This window comes from Mus caroli, chromosome 8 (assembly GCF_900094665.2).
Source record: "Mus caroli chromosome 8, CAROLI_EIJ_v1.1, whole genome shotgun sequence".
Classification (NCBI taxonomy): domain Eukaryota; kingdom Metazoa; phylum Chordata; class Mammalia; order Rodentia; family Muridae; genus Mus; species Mus caroli.
The window spans coordinates 98,264,472-98,273,625 of NC_034577.1; the positions used below are offsets into that span (position 1 = coordinate 98,264,472).

At 44.4% G+C, this 9,154-nt stretch overlaps 1 long non-coding RNA gene across 2 annotated transcripts; it reads left to right on the forward strand.

The window, feature by feature from the left end:
• Positions 1-1,405: 1,405 nt before the first annotated feature.
• LOC110300698 lies at positions 1,406-4,375 on the forward strand. 2 transcript variants are annotated; one of them, XR_002378600.2, is made up of 3 exons: positions 1,406-1,591; positions 3,121-3,301; positions 3,772-4,375. It is a non-coding gene; the product is annotated as an uncharacterized LOC110300698 (long non-coding RNA). The 2 variants fall into 2 exon arrangements; XR_002378601.2 differs by having other exon boundaries at positions 3,121-3,297.
• Positions 4,376-9,154: the final 4,779 nt, after the last annotated feature.

Consider the following 9,154-nt stretch of genomic DNA (forward strand, 5'->3'; position numbering starts at 1 on the left):
CAGACAGACAGACAGACAGACAGACAGACAGATAGACAGATAGACAGATAGACAGATAGATAGATAGATAGATAGATAGACAAAGAAATGAAAAATTACATGAACCCGATAGTGGTCTTTTCAACAGTCATGAGATCATGGGTGAGTGGGCCTCGTTGCCAGATGGGGATGTTACTATGCACATGTCACCTTTCTGGCAGATTAGGAGCTATCTTCCCACCACCATAAACTGTTGCCACTTGTGTATGTGTGCTGGGGCAAGCCCAAGTGGCCCCTGAGAGGCAGAGAGGCTATAGCTAAGAAATAAACAGGCTTGATTCTATGTGTCTGGGCAGGTCTGAAGTAATATTTGTAACACTTGGAAACACACACTACTAAGACCATGACAGACACTACACTGCCTATGTCCCTAATTGAAGGAAGCTCTAAAATTCTGCTCCAGGTTATTTAAACCAGATTCTCCCTCTCCCTCTCCCTCTCCCTCTCCCTCTCCCTCTCCCTCCCCTCTCTCTCCAGGGTTTCTCTGTGCATCCCTGGTTGTCCTGGAATTCACTCTGTAGACCAGGCTGGACTTGAACTCAAAGATCCGCCTGCCTCTGACTCCCAAGAGCTAGGACACCATGTGTGCCACCATGGCCTGGCTCTTTGCTCCTAAAAACATCCAATGTCTTTGATAATTTTGATATCAAATGTAATGCTTCTATGCTATGCCTGTGTTAGAACTTCAATAGCGACTGTGTTGTGGGAACTTCAGCAGTGAGCATAGAGAGCTAAAATGTTGCAGGTCCAAACCCAGAGTTATCTGGAACTAGCTTAGTCTTTTAAAAGCCAACCAGTCGCCTTCCTGTTTATGAGATTTAACACTCTTATGATCAAAACTCAGAAACAACTTAGAAGGATCGACCATAAGGAAATCGGTGGCACCCGGTGAGGGCTTGCCTGACTTTGCTTTCAGAGACGACCTTCTCTATCATAAAATCCTCAGACTTTGTAGGTCCCTGCTCCTCTTTGGCTTGTCCCAGCGTTGACTCTTCTATTTACACTCGAGAGGCTTAGAGCTGCTGAGTCACAGCCCTTACAGCCTCTGCCCGCCCTCAAGGACTCTATTGCAGCCTTCTGCCAACAGCCTTGGGCTTTGTTCTACAGATGGGGCTCTCTCTCGTTTCTCTCTGTTCTCTCTCTCTGTTCTCTCTCTTTCTCTGTTCTCTCTCTGCTCTATTCTCTCTCTCTCTCTCTTTTCCCCCTCTCTCTTCCTTCATTAAGTTACTCCCTCTCACCCCCTCCCCTCAACCCCCCTCCTGCCCTCCTCCTTTCTCCTCAGAAAAGGGGAGGCCTCTCATGGATATCAATCGACCTTGGCATATCAAGTTGAAGGAAGACTAGGCACATCTTTTTCTATTGAGGCTAGACAAAGCAGCCCAGTTAGAGGGAAAGGGATCCAAAGATAGACGACGTAGTCAGAGACAGCTGCTCCTCCCCCTTCAGGAGTCCCACACGAAGAACCAGCTTCACAACTGTTACATATGGGTAGAAGGCCTGGGTCCATTCCACGCATGCTCCCTGGTTGGCAGTCCAGTCCCTATGGGCTCAGGTTAGTTGATTCTGTATGTTTTCTCCTAGAGCCCTGGACCCCTCTGGCCCCTTCAATCCCCGCCACCCCTTCCATAGGATTCCCCAAGCTCCGCTCAATGTTTGGCTGTGCATCTCTGCATCAGTTTCTATCCACTGCTGGGTGAAGTCTCTCTGATGACGGTTATGCTAGGCGCCTGCCTACAAGTGAATTGATAGTGTGTCGGGGATGGGGGTGGGGGTTGGGGGCCCTCCGTCTCCTGGCACAGGTCTCAAACTGGACCGGATGTTGGTTGGCCTACCCTCCACCCAGGGTTCTGTCCCCTCTTTTGTGGCTTCTAGTTTGGAACTCTGTCCCTCCTCCCTTTCCCCCTGATAAAGCTCTTCGTTTTCGGAGAACCCTGTTCCCTGTCCTGTGATTTCAGAACTGGGTTGGGTGTTCCTCCAGGCTTGGAACTTGTCTCGATCTCTTGTCTCAATCCACTGATTTCCTAAGATGCTAGGATCTCAGCTGTGAGTTTGGGCACAAAGACGTGTCTACATTCTCTCTCTTTTCCCAGACCCGTTTGCTTTACTAACATCTCCTCCCTAGGGGTTGATGTTCCTGCTGGTTACACAGCTTTTCTTCCTCTTCCCTGTGACCTGTGTTTCTCTGGCTGAGATAGAGAACATTCTTCTCCCCACTTTGACGCTCCTTTCTGGCTACATGGGGTTTGTTTGTTTGTTTGTTTGTTTTGTCTGCTTTTGCTGAGTGTTCTGAACCCAGTCTGATGTCATTAGGCTCAACAGTAAGTTCCCAAGGAGGTTGGTAAATGTAACTGTTGGTAAATGTAAATGCTACTATGTCTCATAATATTAAAAATAAAATAAAGGACAAGGAAAAGCAAGGGAGAAAAGAGACAGTTAGAAGTCTAGAGGATGAAAGCATCTTTAGTGGGAGATGGAGACATGGCTCAGTGGCTGAATGACCTTACTCAGGACCCGAGGTTGGGTCCCAGCACCTATGCTGGGTGGCTCACAACCACTTGTAACTCTGGTGTGAGGGGCTCTGACACCTTCATCTGGTCTCCAGTGACACCCACACACATGTTCACATCCTCACACATCCATGTTAATAAAAAAAATCCTTAAAAGAGATATTTTTAATAAAGGAGGAGTTCTGTATAAGACTTTGTCCAAAGTTAAGGTGGCTGGGTGTTTCCAGAATAGAAAAAAAAAGTTAAGAAAGCTTAAACAAGGTACAAAAGTCCTAAATTACATGAGATGTGTAAAAGATAAGACCACAGGATATATGTATAATAATTAAGGGTTATTAAGAATGTCTAAGGTCAAAGTTCAACTTAAATCAATAGAATTCCCTTGTTATTGATTTTTTTCTTAGTAGCATTTGTGAGTACAATCTTAAAAAATAAGAATATATATCTTATCCACATTTATTTAAATGTGTTTAGATTTTGCATGAGCTTTTACATATCTGATAATCATATGTGAAGGCCTGTATCTGTATGGACAGAAAGGCTAAAAGGGACACAATTTAACCCTTGTTCTTAGGTCCCAGAGGACTACAAGACATATCTTAAAAGATGCCAAAGCTCTGATAAGTCACCTGTCTTCCTGTTCGGAGATGCCTTGGGACTCCTCCAAACTGGATGCTAACCATTGTACATTCTGCTAAGAGGAGAGTCAACAAAAAAGGAAATGCCCTCTGTGCTCGCAAGGAGAGCCTCAGTCAGTAAGGCCTTGACTCATTCTCAACTGAAGACACAATTAGTTAAAAAAAAAAAAAAAGGCTTATGAGGGTTCTTAGCTCAGTGGCTAAGAACACTTGTTGCTCTTGCAAAGGACCTGGGTTCTGTTCCTAGCACCCACAAGGTAGTTCGTACTACCCATAACTCTGAGGTTCTGAGAAACTCACACATTCAGGCAAAATACCAATATCCATAAAATAAAAATAAAGAAATTATTTAAAAAAATATACAACAGCTACAAAACTAAAGTATCCTTTAAAGGAGATGAAGGATTGGGCCCTTGAGGTTCTCCCCACTAAATCAACCTTGATTGTGTGTTACTGATGAACCGGGTGGAGAATCGAAGCCTCCCCAGCTGTAATTAGAGGAGAAGGCTCATGCTTTTCCTAACTGTAAATGAAATATTGTTTGCATAATCCTTATAATTCTGTTAATATCTCTTTTGCTTTACAAGGTCTACAAGAAGAGACCAAAACCACATCAAACACCCTCACCCTGTTGATGGACAGCTTTGGGATTAAATCTCTGCATCTTGCAGTACAGGGTGGATTATATCCTTTAGACTCTCGATAGTGACCAGATTAATCTTTGGACCTTGTGTTTTTGGCTTCTCTGTTACAATCTCACCGGTGGGACTATTAATCTTTGGACTTTGTGTACTCAGCTGGTTTTTAATTTTATTTACTCTTGCTGACAGCCAATCCACATTTAGCTGATCGTGTGGCAATCTAACTCTGCCCATCTGGGTCCCCTAGGTTGTCCTTTAATGCCCGGAAGTCAGCGACAGTGGACACCCTAAATCCTTATGTGTCCCAGTTTCAGCAAGAAGTTTCCAGATTGACTTAAGGTCCATCTGCTGAGTGGTTTTAGGGTCTCAACTCTTTAGGGGAAATGTTACATAGGAAGATGGATATTGGTACGCATGGGTGGGGGCTTCTCTGACATTTGGACTGTTTCAGAGTCTGAAGCTCCTCTGCCTTCTGTCTGCTCTGTGGCTGCTCGCTGACCTTCATTACTGAAACTGCCTGTGTCTTAATTTAAAAAAGCATGGTTTCCTACTCTTGTCTTTTTAACTTTTGTGTCTTAGAGAACATCACTAGAAGTCATGTTGACAACATCCTTTCCCAGAATTGCTGATACTGGAGACAGTCGTCCCCCCTGCTCCCATGAAGATGCTACCCTTGTCCATTAGGAAAGAGCAACAAGGCCGGGCGGTGGTGGCATACGCCTTTAATCCCAGCACTTGAGAGGCAGAGGCAGGTGGATTTCTGAGTTCAAGGCCAGCCTGGTCTACAGAGTGAGTTCCAGGACAGCCAGGGCTACACAGAGAAACCCTGTCTCGAAGAAACCAACCCCCCACCCCCCCCCCCCAAAAAAAAAAAAAAAAAAAAAAAAAAAAAAAAGGACGAGACCCAGGACTGTGAGCCAAGGCATTTTGTAATGTCCCTCTATTTGGGTGAAATGGAGGTCATTTACATTTTTAGGACTAACCTGTTTCTCTAGATTCTTTGAGGTTCAGCTTTATTAACCTCCAGTAACAGCCAGTAACAGGGAAAGATGTTTATCAATCACCTAGAGCTCTTTAACTGCTTCCCCACCGCCAGCCCAGGGAACTTTTCTAGCTCTTTGCCACCCCTTTTGTTATGAAATTGTAAGCTGTGCCTGCCACTCTGCCATGTGGTCTGGACGCTGTGAGCCCTGGCCACGCTGATGCCCACCTGTCTCTCTATGGCGTTAGTAACTCTTCTAATACCCTAAAAGGACAGTCTGTCTCAGAGCCTCCTTTTTCATCTGAAACCCCAAACCCTTTCCTGGGAATCAAATCAAGAGCTTTGTCCATGCTTGGTAAGCATTCTACTACTGAGCTATATTCCCAGCCTGCTTTTGGTCAATTTTTCTTATAGACTTATTTTTATTATTTTAATTGTGTGTAGGAGGAGGGGGTGTCTGTGCACACAAATGCAAGTGCCCACAGAGGTCAGAGCTGTCGGATGTCCTGGGTTAGAGGCAGTTGTGAGCCACCTGATGTGGATGTTAGGGATGGAACTCAGGTCCTCAGGAAGAGCCATATATGCTCTTAACCACTGACCCATCTCTTCAGCCCATATTGGTCAGTTTGAGATTTAAATCTATTGGGCAAGTAAGATGGTTCATGGCTACGGTAAAAGCGCTCGCCGCCAAGCCCGATGGCCTGAGTTGGATTCCCATATGGCAGAAGCCCAGAACCAGCTCCTGCTTGTAATTACTTACATTTATTCGGTGTGTGTGTTAATGATGAGTGTGAGTGAGCGCAGGTGCATGTCTGTTCCAGATGATGACACAGGCAGTTGATTCTCCTGCTACCATAGCGCTGGGGACCAAACTCAGGAACTCAGGTTTGTGTAGCAAGCACTTTTACCTGCGGATCCAGCTCTCCCTCCTGGTTATTGATCTTCTGTAGAATAGTGAGAAGTCTTTACAGAGTCTATAAGTACTTTACATTAGATATATGGCTTCCCAACATCCCCCCCCCTTTTCTTTCCTTTTGTTTTTGTTTTTCTGTATAGTCTTGGATCTCACTCTGTACACCAGTCTACCGTAGAATTCACAGAGATCCTCCTGCCTCTGCTTCCTGGGTGCTGGGATTAAAGGCGTGTGCCACCACAGCCTGGCTATGAGCTGTTTTCTTGAGAATATTCTTTGAAGAACTTCTTTTAAAAAAAAAATTGACTGGGCTCAGTAATTAAGAGCACTGATTGCTCTTCCAGAGGTCCTGAGTTCAACTCCCAGCAACTACATGGTGGCTCACAACCTACTGGTGTGTCTGGGGACAGTGGACAGCGACAGACGTAAAATAATAATTCTTAAATAATTTTGACCGTGTTGGGTCTATGAGATGGTCTAGCAGATAAAAGTGCTTGTGGCACAGTCCTGATCTCTAGACCCCCATGGTGTAAGGCAGGAACTAGCTCAGCATACACCGAACGCCCACACCCGTATGCACGTAGCACACATCACTCTCACACAAAAATAATAATAAACAAAGAAAGTGTACTATTGACGAGGCTCAAGTTATTTGTTACTCTTGCTTTTTTTTTTTTTTTTTTTTTGGTTTTTCAAGACAGGGTTTCTCAGTGCAGTCCTGGCTGTCCTGGAACTCACTTTGTAGACCAGGCTGGCCTCGAACTCAGAAATCCGCCTGCCTCTGCCTCCCGAATCCTGGGATTATAGGCCTGCACCACCACGCCCGACCCTATTTTTTTTTTTTTTTTTTTTTTGCTCTTGCTTTTAATTGTTACTGTCATTTTGAGAGAGGGAGAGAGAGAGATTAATCAACTCTTTATTTGCTCATGGAAGATTGAGATTAATGTTAGGTGTCCTCTGTTTTTCCCGACCTTATTTATTGAGACAGGGTCTCTCATTTACCCTGGGGCTTGTTGTGTAGATTAGAATGGCTGGCCAGTGAGCACCTAGCATCTGTCTGTCTCCTCTTCCTCAGTGCTGGAATGATAGTGGGTGTTCTCACGGGGTCTGTCCTTTGACGTGAGTTCTGAACTCAGGTCCTCATGCCTGGATAGCCAGAGCTCTATCCACAGAGCCATCTCCCCAGCCTGTTTCCCTGTTTCCAAACTTTGAGTTAACACAGTTGTGTTTACTTTTTCTTGTACTATACTTAAGTCTTTGGTTATGTTTGGATTTTAGCTTTATTGATGTCTTGGAAAAACTCGTAGCAAAATGTCTAATTATTAGTTTGTCCAGACACCATAGAAGGTCACCTTTCCTCATTACTGTTTCCATGTCTGATTTGAAGACATTGCCATCCCACCATCTGTTCTAGTCTAGTTCTTTTCAGTGCTGAGGAAGACCCAAGGCTTCACCATTGATAGTTAAAGAGCTCTATTGTTAAGCTATAGTCTCAGCTCTCTCTCTCTCTCTCTCTCTCTCTCTCTCTATATATATATATATATATTTAAAGTTGGGAACTGGAGACTTGGATCTCAAGAATCCACATGATAGGAGGGAAGAAACAACTCCCATCAGTTGTCATGTGACTTTCACACATGGGCAGTGGCATGTGTGTGACCATATGTGTGCCTATAAATGTGCATACATACGCAGAGAGATACATGCTTAAGAATTAAACAAATACTGTGAGACAGGATACTATCACTTGGATGTGAGTTGTTCCCCACAGGTTCATCATTGGAGAACTTGGGCCCAGCCAGTGGTGCAATTTAGGAAAGTTGTGAAATCTTCAAGAAGTGGAGCATGAATAAGGAAGTAGGCTACCAGATTATGAAACAAGGCATTCCAGGGACCTGGGATTTCTCCCAGGAATTCCATGCACTGAGAAGAAAAAGACTGAAGCCTTCCCACAGGCAATAGGGAAAACTTGTGTGCTGGCTTGTTGTATGTCAATTTGACATAAGTCATCTGGGAGGAGGGAGCCTCCATTGAGAAAATGCCTCTGTAAGATTGGCTTCGGGCAAACCTGTAGAGCATTTTCTTTTTCCTTTTTTTTTAAAGATTTATTTATTTATTATATAAGTACACTGTAGCTGTCTTCAGACACACCAGAAGAGGATATCAGATCTCATTACAGATGGTTATGAGCCACCATGTGGTTGCTGGGAATTGAATTCAGGACCTCTGGAAGAGCTCTTAACCACTGAGCCATCTCTCCAGCCCCCGAGCATTTTCTTAATTAGAGATTGATGGGGGAGAGCCCGGCCTACTGTAGATGGTACCAGTCTTGAGCTAATGGTTCTGGATTCTGTAGAAAAGTAGACAGGACAAGCTATGAGGAGGAAGCCAGTAAGCAGCACGCCTCCATGGCCTCTGCATCAGCTTCAGGCGTGCACCACCAATGCCTGGATTACTTTTCTAATGTTCTTTACCAGTCAAAATGAGGTCATGACTCTCTGGGTTGAAAGGCTCCCCGCCCCCCCCCCCAAAAAAAAAACCCAAAAAGCTCATCCCTGAAGGGTAATTTTGCATCAGCTCCTGTCCAGAAGCACCCCACTCACTGCCTTTTTTCTAACAGAAGGAGAATGCATCCTGTATTGGCTAGTTTTGTGTCAACTTGACACAGCTGGAGTTATCACAGAGAAAGGAGCTTCAGTTGGGGAAATGCCTCCATGAGATACAACTGTCAGGCATTTTCTCAATTAGTGATCAAGGGGGAAAGGCCCCTTGTGGGTGGGACCATCCCTGGGCTGGTAGTCGTGGTTCTATAAGAGAGCAGGCTGAGCAAGCCAGGGGAAGCAGGCCAATAAAGAACATTCCTCCATGGCCTCTGTATCAGCTCCTGCTTCCTAACCTGCTTGAGTTCCAGTCCTGACTTCCTTTGATGATGAACAGCAATGTGGGAAGTGTAAGCTAAATAAACCCTTTTCCTCCCCAACTTGCTTCTCGGTCATGATGTTTGTGCAGGAATAGAAACCCTGACTAAGACAATGGCTTATAACCTGCAAGCATAATAAACCGTCTATTTCTCCAGCTGGTTTTGGTCAGTATTTTATGACAGCCATTAGAGCAAACTACAGCACATAGTTTGTGTAATTAGGAACATAGGATATGGAAAGTAGACATGGTGGTGCACTTTTAAGCCAGCACTTGGGAGGCAGAGGCCTCTGAGTTCCAGGACAACCAGGCTTACATACTGACACATTTCTAAACAAACAAACAAACAAACAAACAATAAAATATTAGTGAAAGAGGTTGCAAATAGTTCACAGAGTCATGAGTGCTAGGCTGTGAAGTAACACCGTGAAACATTTTTTTTTTCTAACTACTCTTTATTCAGAGTATTTTTTTTTTGAGAGAAAGACAATTTTTATTAATATTCTTTTTTTTTT